Genomic DNA, 21,342 nt, shown 5'->3' with positions numbered 1-21,342 from the left:
ATATTAATGGTGAGCATTTTACCATATATAATTGATTTTCAGTTGAGATTATAACCAGGCTTTATTTCTTCTAATGAGGATGTTTGTACTTTTGGGAAACACAGCTTAATTTAAACTTGGAAGGAAGGAAAACATATCAGAAAACATGATCTGTAAGTTAACAAAAGATCAACCAATTTCATATATAAAAAACCAAAGTATTTTGGATAAGGTACCTCACTGTTTCTTTCTTTTAGAATAGGTAACAAAAACTTAAGGCTAAAAGATTTAGAAAAAAGACCCATTATATTACCAATAAGATACTTCCAAATAGTTGTCTGAAACTCAATAAAATTTAAGTACAGTCTTCAAATAGGCAGTAATTGCTAATCATTACTTTGATGTAGAATCTCAACTGTTACAGCTATAAATCATTCTCATTATGGTTATTTAGTTCATTGCCCTCTTAATGGTTATTTTCGTAGTTAAGAAGAAACACAATATTCTCTGTAGAAGCAGGAACCTAGTTCACACATCAACTTCTCAAGCCAATTTGGGTGGAGACACCGGATTTGAAGGGTCCAGTTGAAAAAGAGGGAATTGGAAAGAGTGGGAGGAATATTCATGACTTATCTGAGAACAGGAATGTGGTTTGGACTCAGAACTGATGCAGCTCTCCTTTTCAGTCCTTGTATGGGCTTTTCTGATTGATGTTATGGCAACTGTCAGCCATCTTGGCACGGGTGAGTGTGTCATCCAACATGCTAATGTTTTACAAGGAGCATATAAATGAGGCTTAGCATTCACTGGAAGTCAAATGTTCTGCCATCTTTGGCCTAGTTGATTCTAACCAGTTCTTGTTATTTCTCTTTAGAGCTTCCTCCTGAAACTTAGAGTAATCAGTTTCCATTCAAGGGAGGGGCAAGGGTAAGATTCTGGGGCAACAGCTTTGGTGAAAATTTTACCAGAGAGAGAGAGAGAGGTACATAGATCAGCAAGGCTGGTTGTGTCTGACACAGAAAACTGTGCCTAATAGGAAAAATGGCAAGATGCTGAGTTAGTCATATGTTCTTTCTCTGAAATTTGAACAGAAAAATATTAAGATAGCCACACAGTAGCAGAAAGAGAAACAAGAAAATAGGTAATGAAAGACATATCAAGAGAGGAGGATGATCATATGAACAAAACTAGAATGAGCAGAGTTAACTTCCTTTCACTTAAAAAAAAAATTAATGGCACTCTCTCCCACTCTATTGGAAACAGATGTTTTTCAACTCTAAAAAAAAAAAAAAAGAGTTAATGTAGATAATATAAAAGCATACTGAATATAGTTGCAAAGCTAAATTGTCATTGCTCCTTGCCTTTTGAATTAATTTTTTTAGAAGGGAAAGTATGTAATTTTATCCTTAATTGGAAAAATTAAAAAAGTATTTTTATTGAAGTATAGTCAGCTTACAATTTTGTGTCAATTTCTGGTGTACAGCACAATACTTCAATCATATAGGAACATACATATATTCTTTCATTTTTTTTTAACCATGTTACCTCAAGATATTGAATATAGTTCCCTGTGCTATGCAGTGTAAACTTGTTTCTCTTCTCTTTGCCTTTTGAATTAATTTTTTAAGGGAAAGATATGTAATTTTATCTTTAACTGGAAATTTTCTCAAGCTGGAGAAATTACTTAGAAATCCTATTTACCTAAAAGTAAAATAACTGAAAAACGTTTCCATTTTTGCCAGTAGAATTCTCTTGTGTGTTCTTCTTAATGTTTTGAGGATGCATTGATTTTATAAACTGAGGATTAACTGCACTAACTTAATTTTTTCCCTTGATTTTTGCCTCAAAGTTGATTTTCCCATTTCCTGATAGAACAAATAATGGAAATTTGGTTCTTTATGCATATGACTTCTGAGTGAGAATTTTTTTGAGGATTATAAAAATAATGAAACACAAGAAATACAAACTGCTATTAAAAATAATAAGATAAAGTTATTCCTTAATTAAAAGTAGGACTGTATATTTTGTGCCCCAAAAGAAAATTAGACCTTAATATAAATCAATTTTTTCTTTGAAATAACAGCTTAAAAAAAAACAAGAAATACCAAAAGACACATTATAGAAGTTGACTCATACCTAATAATTTATGAGGCATTTTTACTTCTGAATTAGATAATTATGCTAATACTTCTCTCCTCAGTAGTGGCTGGTGTAGCAGGCAGGTTGGTGGTGTTGGGGATATCGGTCTGATAGTTCTGAGCAGATTCCATTCCCATGGATTTGAAAATAGAAAGCAAAAGAGGCAGGAAACAGCCGCGAATGCAATAGTTAAAACTCAGCTTGTCATGAAGAGGAGAGGGGGAAGGGTGGAGGGAAAGAAAAAAGCAAGAGAAGAGAGACAGGTCATGTAAACCATGAGCCAGGAAGTGAATTCTTTAAAATGATACTTGCCAGAAGCTAAATTCTTGTAAATGTGGGTCTTTTAAAAATTTCCTTATGCTATTACTATTGGAATGAGGAATACTTGGGGACCGGATGGAAAAGAGGTCAGAAGTCACTAAATTGTAGTTTTATGAAGAACACAATTGCTCTGCTTCAGTTTTCACATTAAAAGCTATAAGCCAGTGAAAAACAATTCTCCTTGTCATGAACCACCATTTCCAACATTTCTAGAACATTTGTTTTATTTGAGAAACAAATTTTATCCCGAAGCATTGGTTTATACTTTAAAAGTCTGTCTCTAGTTTAGAGACACAGGGAGGAGGAGGGAGTGGAGAGGAAGTTGTTAGTCAGAACGGCTGCTGCTTGGGTTGAAGCTGGAAGAATCTAAGAGAATTAATAAGCTCAGTTATCTGAAGCTGTTTCATATCACAATGTCCAAGAGAAAAAATAATTTTGGGCTAGTAGGCATAAAAAAATCTCTCAATAATTAAAACCTCAAAAGTGCTAATCCAGAGTTCAGGTTAGCTTCAGTGCATTAAAGATGAAATTGGAAAGTACATGTTCATCCCACAGTATGCATACTCAAACATATAACATTGATTTCTTTTCAGTGATGAAAATCATGCATCAGGCATATAGCTAGGATCATCTTATTGTTAAAAATCAATTAATGAAATAGATGTTTGATTTCTAACAGTATTTTTTGCCCTAGTTGTAAGCCAGCCAATCACTAGCACGTAAACCAAGGCAGTACCACTATTAAGGAGCAGCTCGAGTATAATGATGTTAGCAATATTCAAAACTGTAAGTCTTTTAGAAAAAAAGGGGGGAGGGAATGAGAAATCCCCTTTTTGTATTAGCCTCAATTAAGTCTCACTATAAGAACTTCAGTTAAGGGTGAAAATGCATGCTTACAAAACCTGCACAAACTCTTAATGGGACTTTTATCATGCAAAAGTACCTTCATTTTTACATTCCTTTAGTGTAACTGATTTTACCTATTAGATAAAATGTGTTAAAATTTCAGGCACTTGACATACAACTATGTCAAATGTACAATGTGGAAATGCCTAGTTGTGTGTTCAAGAAGAAAAATACCTGCCCGAGGGATTATATCCTTTTAAGAGAAAATGTTTGTTCCTTCCTTTCAAGTTAGGCCTTTAAAAAAGTCTGCTATAAAAATACATAATCAAAGGGAATAAATGCTAGATAAATAAAATCATTCAAATACCCAGAGGACATTTTCTTCTTTGCATGGTTAGCAATAAAGTCTAGATTTTCATATTCAGTGGTAGGCTCTTTAGAGCTAAATGTCCCTTTTCCAACCAGTAAATTGCTCAAGAATTTTGGGAACACTTTTTAGTAATCTAAGACTCAAAGAGCTATTATGGTTAATAAATTGCATCCCATCTTGGCTTTGAGTCAGACTGCCCAGAGAGCTTCTAGAAACGAGAATATACAAATAAATAAAGGTTAAGATACAGAAAAGTTTTTTTTTAATTCAAAACATAACTTTATTCATTCTCTTTGAACTATTGTCTGTTAATTTATAATTACAAAATACATTAATTAATATAACTATATATAATCTTCAATTTCTTCAGCTATGGAGTTAGAGACAATTTTTACTCTACTATTTTTAGTAACAGTGCTTTTTTTCAGTAAGACATTGTATGGGAGAACAAATATCTTCTTCCTTTTACCTTTCTAGGTTCTAGCTTGGTCTCTGTAACAAGAGACCAATTAACAGGAGAAAAGCATACAAACTTATTTAATATACATTGTACATGACAAAGACCTGCAGAAACAGTTAAACCTGAACATTTGTATGCTGTGGAAAGTTGTGGGAAAATAGGACAAAGGGTATGAGCCTGCTGTAGTAAACTAGGGGAACTTAGAAGGTCTGTTGGTTGAGATTCTTCCAAATGTTCCTCATCTTCAGAGATAAGGATACTTCTTTCCTCTGGGTATAGGGAGGGCAGCTCTCACATGAGGATCTAACGCCCTGCTTCAATGGAGAGGGTCAGAGAGTCTTTCCAGCATTTGCCATTTCTCAGTTTCCTTCAGCTTAAAATAATATAAGAAGGTGCCAGATTTGGGGGTAAAGCGTCCTGAACCCCATCCACATCCCATTGGAGATGCCTAGAGTGTGAATTCCAGAAAATGAAAGTTAGTTAGACAGGTAGTAACGTTGATCTCATTAACAGATCTGAGTATTTGTTAGAGAAAGTGAAACCTCGGTAATTTCATCAGAAGTCAAAACAGAGATAGTATTACCTTAATTGGGTTCAAGCAACAGTGAAGGAAAAAAATCTCAGTGGATATCCTTCATGAGAGATCTGGATGGCGAAAGAAGCATTAGACTCAGGCACTGTACCAAATAGACTGAAAGTTGTTTACATTTGAAACAAGAATGATGTTATTCAAATATTTTAGTGGGCATAACGTAATACCCATGTGAAAGTAAGTGTTTCCCCAATATTCTCTGGGGTGTCTGCCTCACCTGAATATCTCTACAGTTGGTATAAAAATAGTCTGCCAGTGGTTAAAGCAGACTGAAAAATAGCAATCTTGACTACTCCGGCTCATTTTTCAAATTACTTTTGTTCACCAGGGAATGAAGCTTGCTTTTAACTCCATGACTATACAACAAACATAGTCCTCATGGAAAACATGTGGAGAAGGTCATATTTCCTCATCACAGCCTGTGTCAGTCCTCTTAGAAAAACAGAAGAAAATGAATGCAATTATTTCACCTCAGTTAATTTGTGAGTTTCCCCAATAAGACTTGAGTTTCAAATTATATTTTTGTGAAGGATGAATTTGTCAACACATTGAAAGTTTGAGCTGTGTGTGTGTGTGTGTGTGCGCGTGCGCACACGCACGTGAGAGAGAGAGAGGGAAACATGGTTGAGTGTGGGAATCCCTGTCTCTCAGTAAATAGCACAAATGGGTTCATTTTCAGTTTTAGATAAATTAGAAAGTAAAATATATAGTTTGAAAAAAGGCCCTTTGAAACTGGATCCATTCTTGGAAAAGTTGGGAAAAAAATTTTATTGACTGAAAAGTTTATACTCAAACTGTTCTGCACCTCATCTAAGCAAATTACGACCCAGAAAGAGAAATGTCTGAGTCTCTAACTGAAGATATCTTAACATGTTGATTTTTATTTCCTTTCTAACAGATTTTTTTCTTCTATTTTTTTCTTTCTGTAGTTTCACTTTCTATGACTAGTCACTTTCACTGTCCATTATATGACAAGCACCATGCTAAACCTTGTTTGGTAAAGAATGCTAAAATGGAAACCTTGGTCTAAAGGAATTTATACCCTACTTGGATAAATAAATAAACTTACATGAAGAAAATAAATTAATAATTATTGAGAACCTGTTATATTTCAATCACATATTCATATAAACTATATAATTTATGCACTGTAAAAATCCTCTGAGGTAAATGCTATTAAGATGCCTGTGTTGAACATAAGGATAATTAATTTCAAAGAGGCCCAAAGTCCTACTATTAATGAATGCCAGACCTAGGGTTTGAGGTAGAGGATGCTATCTCTGAGCCATAATTCTTTGTTGTGCACCAACCCTCTCTTCTCTACTACTTTTGTCTCCATATAACTTCTTTGCTATATTTCTCACTTTTTACTCATTCATTCCTTCATGAAGGGTGTACTCAAGAGCTGCAGAGGACCTAGTTGTAATGACTCCAGTGACAGCTGAGAAAGAAGAGAGGCAGATTTTTCATACAAACACAAAGCAGGCAGACAGAGTTCTGTGGGTCAAGATGAGGTTGAGAGGGTATTTCCTTCAAATAAATTGTATAACATGATATCCTCACTAGAAAAGCCTTTTTTGTCTTTTAAGGCTTGGCTCCAATGGCCTTTCTTTGGATTACAATTAACAATAGGTGAAATTAAAGATGGTCATAGCTCAGACTCTTAATGTTATATATCAGTTTATTGTTGCATGGTTTTTTAGACAGTACATTATGTGAAAATATACTGATTGAAATGAATATTCGGTAAGCCAAAAAGTCCAGAACACCTTGTGAGAGGACAGTACACAGAAAGAAAACAAGAGCTCCAAATTTAAGTCCTCTAATGTACTGGTAGTGTCCAATTTTCTAGATGACAGCTTTTGTCAATATGAAATAGGTTTGTGTCACCTAGTCCTGTTTGATATTAGGCTTATCATAATGGAATTGCTTAGACTTGAAATCACAAGATATGAGTTCAATTCTGGATCTCTTTTTATATTAGGTGTGTGATTTGAGACAAGATACATTAATCACTGTTGATCTCAATTTCAGTGGCTGAAAAACAGGGAATCAGCATGAACTTATATATATATATAATATATATATGCAATACATGTCATAAAAGTAACACAAATATTAAATGAGGGAAAGTCAGTGAAAATGCCTAGTTTAATATCTTGTACAGAGCTTTGTAGATGTCATATGACACTGGGGATGGTTTGCTCAGTCAGAAGACCTTGGACTTAGCACATCTGCCATCTTTGACGTATATTAATGATCATTTGCCAGAATAGACAAGGCTGCTTAGACAGTTTATGTACAGTGAGCTAAAGGGAAACCACCGCAAGAAGGAAGAGAGGAGGACAATGTAAAATTTGGTACCCTACTGCTTCAAATAATGTGGTAAGGCTTAAAGTGCTGAATAATAGCCGCAGCACTTAGGATAGTTCCACAGCAGATAAGAAAAGTGGATACATTAGGCAAAATCGAGATGATAACTATAAGCATAAAGAGCAGACATGCCTAAAAAAAATCTAGGATGGGGTCTCTAATCTGAAGTCAGCATCACTATTCTTACCGGTAATATTTTCCATCACTTCATAAATTCATTACCTATCTGCTGCTTGGTAATGTGTTGTGGACCTAATGTAATGTGTCCCCCAAATTGATATTTTGCAGACCTAACCTACAATGTGATGGTATTTGGAGGTGAAGCTTTGAGAGTATTCAGATTTAGATGAGATCATTAGGGTGGGGCCCCATGATGAGGTTAATGTCCTTATAAGAAGAGGAAGACATCAGAGCTGTCTCTCTCCCTCTGCTATATGAGAACACAGGGAGAAGACTATTGTCTGCAAGCCAAGAAAAGGGTCCTCACAAAGAACTGAATGTGCAGGCACCTCTGGGACTTCCCAGCCTCCAGAACTGTGAGAAATGAATGTCTGTTGTCTAACCCACCCAGTCTGTGGTGTCTGGTTATAGCAAACCGAGCTGACAAAAATAGAACAAAAGCACTCTTTTAACAACCATACCCTCCCTCAGTTTCTCATGGACTGAAGCTCCCCAAAGTTTCCGAATTCAACAACAAATTCATGCTGATTCCCAGAAATAGGTTACCTTCATTTTTGAAAAATTAAAGAAATCAAATTGTGAATATTAGATAAGCCTTAGATTGAGCCCAGGAAATTCTCTACATGCTATCAGGTAGAGATTCTATATATTTTAAGATTCATTTGAGAAGAAACATAATGATGATCAAGGTGCCAGGTGTCCCTATTATTAATCAAGATTTCTGTTTTTTTTCATTGCTCCAGTTAAAACTATAAAGAGCACGTTATGTAAAATTAAATTGAAATATCATGAACTTCTAAATTTTAAAAGGAGAAACATGATTAAAAGTGATTTCCATACCTCTTTTATATATCATTTTGTATATTATTAGATTAACACTGACAATACATGCACTATTGTGAGTACTTTCTATGCGTCAGAACGTGTCTTAGAGGCACCTATTAGCATCATCACCGCAATGGTTTGAGGTAGCTATCGTTCATATATACCAGATGAGGACAAGCTTAGAGTAATTAAGTCTTGACTAAGCTAACTAGACATTTGAGCTGGGGTATTAACCAGTGCTGCTGACTCCAGCACCCAGGCTCTTCCACATAAAAGTAACCTCTGGTGATTTTGTTTGGATGTATGAATTCAAATGACCTTCTTTCCATGTTTTGAATACCTTTTCACTAGAGAACCTGTCCTCAGCAAGTTCTTGCAACACACAGTAGCAGCAGTAGAAGAAAAATGAGGACAAGTAATAGACTGATTAGAACCTTTGTCTACTTCCAAACAGAGGAATATTTTCTTCTCACCATTTACTTAATTTACAGAATATATCTAGTGTTTTGGTTATAATGGCAATGCATATTTTTTCTAAGTTTTTCATTTAATTTATCTGTTTCAGGGGATAATATTTAGGCTAATTGAGGTTACTACTTTCATTTTTCTAACTTTCAGTTACTTTTCTGTGTATAGAATATTACTCTTAACTTCCCTTTTATTGCTATTTTTCCTTTTATCTTAAAGTCTGTTTAGTTTGGGGAACTGAAGAGTAAATCCTGGAATCTAACATGGATCAATTCTTCATTTTTTGGAAATGGGTGAGAAAAAAGAAGATTAGCAAGTATAGAATGTATTTTGGTGAATCATATAAATTTAAGTAGAAAAAAAATGAAGCCTTTTTTTGGATCTATTTCTGATAGTAACTAGACACGGTAACTATAATTTAGGCTTCACAAGAAGACGTATCTTATATATTTTCAATGACTCCAGTGCCGCATGCTGCTATTCTCACAGGAAGAAAATTTCTTTTGGAAGTTAGAAAGTGAAAAGTGCTATGGCAAAGATATAACAAGAAAGGGGGATGATGTGTGCTGGAAGGAGGGTTAACATGTTAAATGGAGAGTCAGGGAAGGTCTCATCGAGAAGATAACATGTAAGCAAAAACTTAAAGGAAGTGAGGGAATCTGGGGAAAGAGCATTCTAGACGGACAGAACAGCAGGTGCAAAGGCAAGAATGTGATGGGTGCACTTGCAGACAGGAAGGAAGGTGGTATGACTGAGACAAGGTTAGAGAGGTAACGGGTGGCAGATTGCTCACAGGTTTTTATACACAGAAGGACAAGACATAACATAAGAAAGTATTACCAGGAGTGCCCTGACTGCTCTATTGAGAATATGGTATAAGAACAAGAATGAAACTGGAAAGGCAAATAAGGAGATATTGCAAAAATTCAGTGAAGAAAAACACTGGTGGCTTGGACCAAAATGGTAGCCGTGGAATTGGTGAGAAGTGTTTGGATTCTGGATATTTTTTGAAGACAGAGTCAACAAGGATTGCTGATGTTCTGGATGTGTGCTGTGAGAGAAAGAGAGGAGACGATGATGTCAAGCATTTTGATCTGAGGGACTAGTGGGTTAGAGTGATCGTTGACTGAGAATGGGAAGCCCACAAGAGAAGTAAGCTTAGTGGGTACCGATCAGGAATTTAGTTTGGGGCACATTCAGTTTGAGATGCCTATCAGCCAAACACAAGAGTATGCCGAGATGGCAGCTAGAAATGTGCAGGTAGAGTTCAGGAGGTGTGAATGTGGGTGCTGTCATCATGTGGATGGTGTTTAAAGGCATGAGATTAGATACGATCCCCAAGTAAGTGCAGATGGAGATGAAAACAAATCCAAAGTCTGAGCAGCTGGCTCACTCCAACTTTAAGAGACTGAGAGGTTAGGAAACATTAGCCATGCATACTGAGAGGGAGCTGTCAGAGTCCAGGAGTGCAGCTAGCAGCGTGTGTGTGCTGGGCTTCAGGTCAAAGGCGGAACTTCAAGGGGTCTTTATTCTTTATGATAGGTTGAATAATTATATCTGAAATAAATACTTGATAACTTATATCACCTTGTAATTTTTGGATATTCATATATGCCTTCACGTGTGAAATACTAATTCTCACACCACATTATTTTATCAAACATTATAAGGTCAGAATTGAATATGACATACTGGCCAGCTGCACTACTCACTGTACTACTTACTCATTGAAGAAATGATCAAAACTATCAAGGTATTCTTACAGCAGAAAGGTATACTTCTGCCCCTTCTGGCGTATGAAACATAATAAATACGGCAGTACTTTGTATTAGGTAGAAAGTAAGTGGCGGGAAAATCAAATGTTTCACCCTAATTAGCATAAACTTTTTTTGAAAGTGCATTAGCATTTCAAAATGCTAATATATCTATTAGCATTAGATATATTAGCATTATGTGTTCTAGCCACTTTGACTTTAAAATTTAAAAATATTTATATGCAAGCCTATAAATTAGGAATGTTCATGTGCTTTCACAATAAAAGTAGGAATTGTGTCTCAACAGGATTGGCCATCGACTCCTGAAAAAGTAGGCTCCCCAGATGCCCCCAAAATACAATCGGGTGTTCATAGAACTATTGAAGAGTACATCTCCAGACTTAGGGGAAAAATATACAGACATTACAATTTTCCTATGAAGAGGGTGGCTCTACAAAACATTAAAAATTAACTCAGAGCAGGAATGTGAGAATATGCATAAAACCACAGCATGTGTGGTTTTGTTAACCATATCATTATGACAGAATAAAATAATGTAAGCCCTGATCATGAGAAAGAATAGAAATAATTTTAAAACTGATAACAAAAGATAAACCACTGCAGTGGACATTTTCTGTTTTAAATTCCATATTTGGAGAATAAGCAGAGCCTGCCTCTCCCAGGAAACTGCCTGCTTGCTTATCTGTGAGAAGTTTCGTATTCCAAGAACATCCTCACCCCATGCTCCCTTGGTGTCGCCCCGTACCCTCTCACTTCTCAGCCCCACCTTGCCTGCTTGCCCCTTGAACACTGGACATAAATCAGCTTCATCTGCCGGCTCTTGATTTTCTTTCTTCCTGTCCTCTTTCAGCCGTTCGCTCTCCCTGTCTGTCTTTGTGCTTCGGTCTCCACTGCACCATATGGCAGCTGAGAGCAGGGAGGGCGATGATCTGGCTCCAAACAAAAGAGGCTGTGGTGTCGGAGGGCCCATGAATGCATGAGACACGGCCATGTATAGAAGGGCCTCCAGCCCCGTCGGTGGTCGGTGAGGACCAAAGGGAAGCTGACAGGGCTGGCTCTGTATAGACAGAGAAAGAGAGAGCTCCCTGGGCCTCAGATTGAAATTCTTTCTCTTAGTGTGCCCCTTTCCCACTCTCCTTCCCTCAATTTTTTTTTTAATTCTGCGCCCAAATCATATTTGTTTATTAATGACAAAGTCAGAGTGTGTGGCAGAACAAGAAATTAAAGAATTGAAGCAAGCCATCTTCTTTACACACTTTAAAATATCTCCAGAGAGCATATAAAACATCACACACGTGTTGAAATGTGGAAGGGAAAAAAGATACATTTCCAGAAGACCATATCCTTTTTTCCCTTTCTCCTAAAGAATCATTCTCCACACCTACATAAATTAGGGAACTCATGAAAGAACAATATCTGGATAATATGAGAGGATACAGGCATTAAGGAGAGACTCCTGATTATAATAAGTTAACTGTAGTTTCTAAGATTCTGCCTTTTTTTGTTGTTATCATTTAGTATGTCATTTACGAAAAGAGACACATTCTCAGTGTCCCTTCTTCTTGATTTCTTGTTCTTGAACTTGCATCCCTCTCCTGTGCCCAGATATGCATGACTTGTTTCAGTGGAGAATTTTCTGCAAAGCAGACACAACATTTTTATTAGTGAAGTTAACACCACGCTAGAAGAATAGTAAATTTAAGCTGTAAATCCACCAGCTTTCAGGAGACTCATTTATTCTGTTCCATATGAAATAAAAATCTACTACAGGGGAAGAGTTGAAGATGACCATATACATTTATGAAGGAACATTTTATGCTTTATGGCTGTAGGCTACTACCGGCCTTGGTGGCTGGTGTTGATTTTATCTGATGAAAATAGGAGTATAATAAAAGTCAACCCCCTCACCTCTCTCAACTGCTGTCCACCTACCCAACCTTGGACAAGGCATCCCGAATCACGGAACGCCAGGCCGCTCAGGTTATTTAAAGGAACCGGGGCAGGCTTCCACATTCTGGTGTCTGACCTTCCTTCATAAGTAGGCAACAGTGCAGTTCCTCATGAAATAAATCAGCGGACGTGTGTAGAGCACTTCATCAGTGCCACGTACTGTTCCCCCGGAATCTTTAAGAATAGAGTGAAGGTTATGTTGCTCATTTCAACACATTGTCTCCCCTCCTAACAGGGCTCCTTTTCAGAAGTAGTTTTACCGAGAACATACCTTCTCTCTTTTAGCGCTCAAATCACTTACTGTCTGTCAATAATAAGTGCAAATTTTAGAAACTCATAGATAGCGTATTCCTTTGTTCCATGCGGTCTGAGATGGATGGTTATCTGTCAGCCGATTAAAAAGCAAAATTACATTGGCTTTTCAGTTATGTTCTTCATAAATTCTCTTTCACAGTTACCATGAAAGTTGGGCCTTATGGGAAACATTAATTAAAATAAACATCCATTCCAATAAACAGAGCCGAGAGCCGAGAGTGCCTGTGTTTAGCAAAGATCAGGTTCTGTATGTTTCCACGGGCGTTGAGAGTTATGCGGTCCATCATCTGCCAGGAAGATTTGTATAGAGAGGACCCTCTGTGGTACAAACAGAGAGCAAGCAACAAAGCCACCATTCAACCTTTTCTCTTCACTGCAGCCACATCTGTTTACATGGCCTCTGTTCGATCCTGAGAGGTTTTGTCCTGCCGCCTCCATTTCATTTTACACAGCTCTCAGGGCCTGGTCGTTTGGAAGATTTTTCCCTCCTTTAAGTCTCCTTTAGAGATTCTGATCTGTTCTGTGAAACAGAAATCTGAAAAACAGGCTTTCAGATAGCAGTTGGTCCTTTTTCTACTCTATCTAGTTGGAGTTTTAATGAAGGATAACTATAAACTCCAAGTCTCTCATTAATTTTTAAGTAAATTTAATGCACAAGATATGTTTCTTTAGCAGGCTAGGAGGCTGTATTTTTTTCCCAGTTGCTTATTACTAAATCACAGTTTGCTTTCTTCTGTTTGACACAATTAAAAAAAAAAAACCTCTTTCCAAGGGAAATTGTAAGAAATGAACATGCTATATAGAAATCAAATATTACAGAATTCTCACTACATGAATACTTTATAATAATAGGTTATATTTTTATGACTCTTTTTTACAAAGTGATTTTACCCATGTTAGTTTATTGGATCCTCAAAAAAAAAGCTGAAGAAGGTAGGGCTGATACCATTATCACCGTTTTACAAAAGAAAAACTGTTAAACTCACAAAAATAGTGGAGGATTATCTCTGTTAAAAACCAACAGTTCAGCCAAGTAAATTGTAAAGATCTAATTGGTTTTATTATTGAACAATCGTGAATTGGAGGGTATCCCATTTAGCAAGGGGAGAGGTGCTTCGAGGAGATGTACAAAACGGAAGGCTTTTATAGGCAGAAAAGGGAAAAGAGTGAATTATTTCAGGTTAGGTAACCTATCTGTGAGGGATGGAAGGACCCCACTTAGCAATTTTCCTCACTGGTGCTGACCAGAAAATTCTAGACAGACCAGTTAACACTACATTCCTCTGGGACGTTGTAACTGCAGTTAGGTTAGGTATTAAGTCTTGGTTTACTGACATGGGGCTTAGTACAAGTGACTCCATTTTGGACCCCATTTTTTTTTAATGAATTCCCCACTTTTGATCAGACTCTCAGCTTAACTGAGGGATGTGATCAAAATTTAAGGCATTAGTGCGACTCTTAGCTACCACTCCAGTTCTTGCAGCTTTGTTGACCCTCTGGTGTGGTATCCACAGGTCATGATGTTTTTGCTTAATTCCTGTGATATTCACAGGCTCACAATCCTTAAATTAGTCACCCTTTTCATTCCTTTTCTGATATTCCAGGCTTGGAGAGATTGTTTGCTTAATAGGCAGTGGCTACCAACACACATTTAAAGCTTTTGAGAGAATATAATGTACCAGAGAGATTATTATGATTATAATGAGCAGAATAATTCCCAGTGTTTGGAGGGCACTTCAGAGCCATGGTCCCTAAGACCCACACCAATCAAAATCAACTAACTCAAAGAAGGTCATAGGTTGATCTTCCATCCAATGGCATTATCTTCAATTTGTTTTGGGTAGAAGGCTTAAAATTTTTTCTATCAGGCTCTAAATATCAGCTTTCAATAGCTGACCAACTCTTAGAACTACCTAATAAAAAACCTTTTAAATATCTTGTCAACTTTTTGGCCGGACAAACAGTAAATATATCTGAAAATATTGAATGATTCCTTGGACTCAAAAGGTATCCCCCAAAAGGGTGCAAAAGATATTTTATTTTTCTATCTCTGTTGGATACTACTGACAGAAATCTGGGAGAGCTGACTCTGTTATGAATTTTAATTTTATTTTATTTTCCCCTTGGCTATTAAATAGAATAACATAAGAGTTTACCAGAAAAAAAATCCCTCAGAGTCTCATCAACTTTGGAAGAGGCGGGGTCCCCCATATGGAGTCCTCCTTCGAGGGAAGTTGTGGAAGTGTCTGTAAGGCCACTCACTTGGTGACTTTTGTTTCTAGTTCTGTAGTCTTTTTAGAGTGGAAAAACAATTCAGGAAGAGAATGACTAGAATGAGTGCCCAAGTAAAGGAAGGAGCGGAACCGCAGGAGTTATGTTAGTCTTACAATCTTTTGTTTTAGGTACCTCTTATATCTCTAATTTTTTTCATTAGCCTTTTACAACAAATCTTTCAATGAAGCTATTTTGGAATTTTGAAGTCTTTTTGGAGGCTTCTGCATATCAGGTAAAATAGGTATCCCATTCTGTTTGTTTGATTCAGAAGACCTTGTTTTTAAGTGCACTTTTAAAGTAACCTTATCTAATTGGAATTCCTTCTACTGGCCCTTGTAACTCCCCTGAGGGCTGGTAGCAGTTCGGTAGGACTCTAGCTGTAAATGAAATTTAACCCACTTTTTTTGAATCTGTCATAGTTTTGAGTCTGGTCATATTTTGAGACCCTCAACCTGACAGTAACCAGACCAAGTTCTTAGGACACAGTAAGATTTTTGCCATTTTTGTAGATACCTACAGCTTCTGGAATTATAGTTCTTAGATATAAAATAAGTAGATGTGCTGGAAGGTGGCACATCTTGACTCTAGAAATTAAATATTTCAATTCTTTTAGTTAACCTTTATATACACAAAGGAAGACAAACAAGCATGTGCACCTAAATGTGTCTGCAGTAACCAATTTCTGCAGCCTGGCCAAGAAAAAGGCCCTGCATGCACCACCAACTCCCAGTGTGGAACCTGGAACTGGAAGAAAGGATTGAGACCTCAGATGGGATCTACAGACTGATTCCAAACAAATGGGGAACTGCAGCTGCCACCAGCAGTTTCCATCGTGGAATCTGGGGAAGGATTCCAAACAAATGGAGAGCTACAGACTACACCACCAGCAGTTCCCAATGTGGAATCTTGGGACAGAACCAAGAGCTGGGGTTTCCAATCAAATGGGAAACTGTGGTTCAAGCTCCCAATGTGGAAATAGTGATTCCAGACAAATGGGGAACTGACTGGAAGACCAATTAGATGGGGAGCTCAATACAAAGACAGCAGAGCTCAGAACCAAGAGGGAACTCACCCACATCTCTCAGAAATGGCGAAAATGGGGTTTGCGGATATCATGCCTGTGTTTCTCATTGTCCCTGAATGCTGTTAGAACTTCTCTTTAGATCCCATTGCTGCCACCAAAACTGCTAAAAAAACAAAAATTCAATTGAGTGAAATTTAAAGCTCTAATCGGCTTTATTGAGTAATTCATGAATCAGGCAGCAGCCATCTAGCAAGTAGAGAGGCGCTCCAAGGAGCTGTATGAAGTGAAAGGCTTTTATAGGCAGAAGGGGAGAAAGAGTTGACTGTTTCAAACTTAGGTAACCTACCTATAGGGGATGGAAGGAGCTATGTGGCAGACCATCTCCTTGGTGCTGACCAATTCCAGATTGACTGGGTAAGACTACATTCCCCTGGGACGTGGTAACTGCAATTAGATTAGGTATTAAGTCTTGGTTTACTGACATGGGCTTAGCACAAGTGACCTCATTTTGGGCCTGGAGTTTCTTTAACACATCCCTACTACAGACTGCGGTTTGTAGCCCTTCTGACATAGGGCCATATTGCCTTCTACTGCATTGTATACATTTAATAACAGTTTATGCACACCCTTATTATTTATAAGAGTGAGTTATGAGCATGATAATCTCTAATCCTTCTCATATTTCTAAAGTTCTGGGGTTCATAATCTGGTCCATGATAAATTAAGTACAAAAGAAGGATATTCAAGATGATTGTGCTCATATAAACGTAAAAATTGAAATCTAAAGCACTTACATTTTAACCATACTTATAAAATTAGACAACAATTTGATTTTTTCCTATTTTCTAAGTTTTACTAGATTGTCCCAATGTAGTACAAAGTTTCAGAGACAGAGAAGAGGCTCATGAAAAGACATTGAAATAATGCACTTAAAATTCAGAGGTACTGGTTTCAATCCTGATTCTGCCATTTTCTAGTGCACTGACCTTGTCTATATGTATTAATGTGTCTGTATGTATTAACTCAGGATTGACAAGAAGAAGTAACAATAAACCAGTGGCACAAGATTTGAGTGAGACTTGAGGCAACTGCTTAGAATCTGTGAAAGACAAATAGTAAACTGCACAGCATTGTATCAATATTAGTGACTGCTATTAGCTCTGGTTGTTTCTGAATTGTTAAACAATTGATTTCAAACATGTAGGCAAAACTCTGGGATGTTTGAAAACCAGATACTGAAATCTACTAATAGTAATAGAAGAAGAGTAGCCGGTAGAAGAAATTCTAATAGTATGCCACGCACCACGCATTGCTTTATGTGAAGGAGAGTGAATGAGAGCAGGAAAAAGAAAAAAGAAAAACAAAAGAAGCTCTTCACTGTTAAATAACACTTGTGCCCAAGATGGAAAGCCTGTATAGAGATACTCTACCACCATATTCCTCATCCTATACATTAGTCAATAAATATTTACTGAATGAATTAATAGTTATGGACCAGAAAATTTTTAAAAGGTAAATGTAGGTTATTCTTGGATAAGTTTAGAAATGCCAGCCAGGAAATTTTAGTAGAAAAGAGGAATTTAAAAATATCTCCCAATGAAAAGAAGCAAAATGATATATTTCTTTAATTCTAATTATTTTTATTATTTATTCTTTATTAGAAATTCCATGTAAGTAACTTAGGGGGAATTGATACTCAAAAAATAGCACATTTTAGTCTATAAAATGCCTGTAAAATTAAAAATGAGAACAGTCTTCAGCAGTCATAAAACTCAACTATAGCAGAGAATAGAAGATATTTCCGATCTTGCACAGAGTTGGCTTGAGTATGTGAAGAAAGACACAAAACTAAACTGTGAACTAAAATCACATTTTCCCCCTTTCATTCAGAAAAAAAAAATCTTTGAGAAAAGATCAAACATAACTTTAAGAAAAAGATAAAAGGCACTAAAGTGAGTGACACTGATGGGGAATTGCATATAGTTGCCAAACTGGAATTCAAAACCATGCCTACATTTTTAGGAGTTAAAAGAAAAAAAACAACAAATGAAGATAATTGGTATTTCCTGAGCTTAAGGACTAGCCTTAACAAGACATATGGTTTCAGTTTGGAATCTCCAGTTTCTTATGAAAATGTTACTATTTCTGTAGGCTCTTCATTTAAGGGAATGAGAAAAATTACTAATTAAACCAGAGCTAGTTTAGCTGATTTTTATTTTACCTTATCTTCTGGTTTTCATCTTTTTAACATGGTAAACAATAGGACTCTTTAGGAAAAAAAAAAAGTTCTAGTAAGTAAGGAAAAAATAAAGCATTTAAAAATCATATTTTCTGCAATACATCCCAAATAGTATGTGTTAAAAAATCATGAATCTCTTTTACTCTAATTCTTTGGAGCTAAGAAGTTTTATCCATTTTTAATTTTACAAGTTTCAATGAACGAGAATGTGATATCCCTTGAATATCAGTTTACCACAAGTTATTTACCTGGCAACTCCAATAAGTAACAAAAATAATTTTCTCAAAGTTATGGCATGATATAATCAAGACAGCATTTGTTCTATGATGAATTAAATGCTAGTACAGCCTTGACAAGATGAACTTTGGACTTCCATTAGTGAAAGGAAGTCACCTTGTATCTTACAACTCGGTAACAAGAAAGCATACGTGTAAAACAAAGAACAGATTTTGCATGTTCACATGTTTGAGTGGTTTTGCTTGAATTTTTTGGGTAACATTTCCAAAAAACAACTCCGTGTTTTTTGCCAGTTCATTAACTTATTCTTATTTTTCTATTTGTAAATTACTCAGTAGTCATCCAGTACTAGTAGAAAATAACAAAATTTGAAACTCTTCCTATAAAAATAATGATTTCCAGCCAACTTATAAACAAGCTTTGTGTTAATATACCTTCCCTTTTGTTGTGGTTCTGTCTCATTAAGACATCTTTAGTTGGTCATAAATAGTCTCTGATTAAAAAGCTCGGCTCTGAACCAATGTGGTTATTTGGGTCTGGTCTACACAAACAACATTTGCTGTGGCTACATGGATTTTTATTTACCTCTGCAGCATTTGTTCCTCTGATCCTGAGAGCCTCAGAAAAAGAAAGGAATGTTCAGGGATTTTACGGTAGAATGACATTTGCTTTCTAAGGTTGGCAGCCACCATTAAGTCCAGGTTTGTTTCCTCTGGGCTGTTTCTTTCTAATTAGCTTGCCTTTGTGTGATTTCTTTTCTACATATGGCACTCACAGATCTTTGAAAACTGAAACGCACACACATACAAATGGTTGTGAATTCAACATGCATTCAACTTGCCTATCAAGAGTATGGAAATTTACAAAATAACAGCGCTATTTGGATAAACCCTAAAGCATTTACCAACAGTAATCATCTCCTACTTGGGTTTACTGAGGATTATGCTTTTGTGTTGTAAAAGTTATAAAATTAAAAATGGATTTAGAATGGTAAGTCAGCAGAAGCTGCTAGAAGGGATGGTGCCATAGAAGAGAAAAGAGACTTTGCAAGGAAATAGGAATGAAGTGGTTTGTAGATTTATTCAAGGGGCAGAGAGTTATAGTGAATTAACAATTACATTTAATTAACTAAATAAGAACAATTTATTCAGGAAAGACCCCAAAATTATCGGCATTTTTTTTTCCTAGGAAGGAAGTATGAGGCTTCGGTGGGGGAGACTTATAAAGAAATAAATGTTTCATTCCGAGGGCCAGGAGAATTATTGAATGATTTCACAGAAGGCAGCTCTCATCTAAACATAAAGGGAAATACCAAGAGCCTGACAAGAAGAGAATGGCCCACTACCACTTGGAGACATAGCAAATTGATCAATTTGATAGACACATAATTAGAACAGTATTATTATCTTAATAATCTTCACCCTCCCTGTGAATCTTTACCTGTACTCTCATGAAGGCTTCATGCATTCTCCTTCCTGACCCCACAGAATGTTAAAGTCCAATATAAACATCTATTGAGACTCTTACCGTATTGTTTTGATTGTTGGTTTTACTTTTTCATCTCTTCCAGGAGACTAGCATAGAACCTTATGTGTAGTTGGTTCTCTAAAATATTTCTTAAATTAGAAAAATCAAGTTCATTTCCACTGTTTGCTGTAGTGCATCTCCCTGTTTGTGTGTTTTATGCCATACATTCCTCCTCTTATAGAAAATCCATTTGAGAATAAAAATTTAAGTCCAATTATGATCAGGAGAATGAGAAAACAAACCACAGACTGGGAGAAAATATTTGCAAAAGACACATCCAGTCAAGAACTGTTATCTAAAATATACAAAGAACTAGGCAATAAGAAAACAAAAAACCTAATTAAAAGATGGAGCAAAGACTTTAACAGACACCTCAGCAAAGAAAATATACAGCTGGCAAATCAGCATATGAAAACATGCTCCATATATATGTCATCAGGGAAATGCAAATTAAAACAACACTGAGATACTACTACTTACCTATTAGAATGGTCAAAACTTGGAACACTAGCGATACAAAATGCTGGTGAAGATGTGGAGCAAAAAGGACTCACATTCGTTTCTGATGGGACTCTAAAATAGTCCAGCCACTCTGAAAGATACTTTGGTGATTTCTTAGAAAACTAAACACACTCTTATCATATGATCCAGCAATCTCACTCCTTGGTATTTACCCAAGAGAGATCATAACTTATAACCACACAAGCCTGTACATGATGTTAATAGCAACTTTGTTCATAATTCCAAAACTTGGAAGCAACCAAGATGTGCTTCCGTGTAGGTGAATGGAAAAATAAACTGTGATAGATACAGACAATGGAATATTATTCAACGTTAAAAAGAAATGAGCTGTGAAATCATAAAAAGACATAAAGAAAAGTTAAATGCATATTACTACTAAGTGAAAAAGGCCAATATGAAAATGCTACATGCTTTATGCTCCAATTATATGACATTCTAGAAAAGGCAAAACTATGAAGACAGTGAAAAAAGAAAAAAAAACCGTGGTTGTAAGGAGTCAGGTGGGAGAGGGTTGAATAGGTAGAGCACAGAGGATTTTTAGGACAGTGAAAATCCTCTGTATGATACCATAATGATGGCTGCAAGTCATTATACATGTGTTCAAATCGATAGAATATACAACACCAAGAATGAATAGTAATGTAAGCTATGGACTTTGGGTGATTATGTGTCAGTGTAGGTTCATCAGTTGTACAAAGGAACCACTCCGGAGGGGGATAGTGATGATAGGGGAGATTGTGCACGTGTGGGGAAAGGAGCTACATGGGAAATGTCTGTACTTTCCCCTCAGTTTTGTGGTGAACTTAAAATTGCTCTAAAAATAGTCTTAATAAAAAATAAATGGAAAATGCTATTATGATTCATACAAATAAATGAAAGAAATGGGGAGAAGTAAAGAACATGACTTCTAGTCTAGACTCTTAGTT

The 21,342-nt window shown here is 36.3% G+C and overlaps 1 long non-coding RNA gene across 1 annotated transcript; it reads right to left on the bottom strand.

Moving 5' to 3' along the window:
* Window positions 1–4,016: 4,016 nt before the first annotated feature.
* On the bottom strand, window positions 4,017–20,511 carry LOC140685611 (uncharacterized). Its single transcript, XR_012058861.1, has 5 exons — window positions 20,375–20,511; window positions 15,940–16,054; window positions 11,095–12,662; window positions 4,699–4,760; window positions 4,017–4,563 (listed from the first exon to the last, which is right to left on the bottom strand). It is a non-coding gene; the product is annotated as an uncharacterized lncRNA (long non-coding RNA).
* Between the last annotated feature and the right edge of the window lie 831 nt (window positions 20,512–21,342).

This window comes from Vicugna pacos, chromosome 2 (genome assembly GCF_048564905.1).
Source record: "Vicugna pacos chromosome 2, VicPac4, whole genome shotgun sequence".
Taxonomy (NCBI): domain Eukaryota; kingdom Metazoa; phylum Chordata; class Mammalia; order Artiodactyla; family Camelidae; genus Vicugna; species Vicugna pacos.
This window is presented reverse-complemented; position numbering and strand designations above follow the sequence as displayed.